The sequence below is a fragment of the Neophocaena asiaeorientalis genome, unplaced genomic scaffold (assembly GCF_003031525.2).
Source record: "Neophocaena asiaeorientalis asiaeorientalis breed wild unplaced genomic scaffold, Neophocaena_asiaeorientalis_V1.1 scaffold43, whole genome shotgun sequence".
NCBI lineage: Eukaryota > Metazoa > Chordata > Mammalia > Artiodactyla > Phocoenidae > Neophocaena > Neophocaena asiaeorientalis.
Genome location: NW_020173674.1, coordinates 1048202 through 1048845, shown reverse-complemented (window position 1 = coordinate 1048845; position 644 = coordinate 1048202).

Here is a 644-nt window from a genome sequence, read left to right as displayed (position 1 = left end):
TTAAGCGGGGTACCCCGCCCACCCGCCGCAGCACGTGCGCTCCCGGGACTCCTCGCCGGCGCCTCAACCCCAACCAGGGCGCTCTCCCCGCTTGCACACCTGGGGCCTCCGCGGGGGCCCAGCAGGGCAGGTGACTGTCCGGGATGGCGGTGTTGGCACCATGGGCATCCGGGCGGGCGGAAGCCAGACTCAGCCTGACGCAATTGGCGGACGTAGCTATAAATAGCCAAGGAGAGCTTGAAATAGACGTGGGGGGAAGGGAGAGGGTGGGTGGTGAGGGGCCGGAGTCCTGGAGAGCGGCGGGAGGAGAAAGGGTCTGAGCGCCAGACACCAAGGGAGGAAACAAAGCCCCACTTTAGAGCGCGCCCGTCCGGTGGGTGTTCACACCCGGAAACATTTGCGGAAGCAGGGTGAAGTCCAGCCAGCCCAATGCCCACATTGGCGGGGGAGGGCGGGGTGGGGGGTGGGGGTCTGGGACAGGATGGTGACCAGTGTCGGCCACAGCTCACGGCCTGGCTCTCAGCCTTCGGCTCCCAGGTGACCTGAGGGCAGAGCGGCCCCTCCTCCCTATGCCTCCCAGGACCGGCAGAAATGAGATTTCGTTCCTCTGCCCCTTCCCCAGTCAAGCCCCTGGCGCTGGAGAC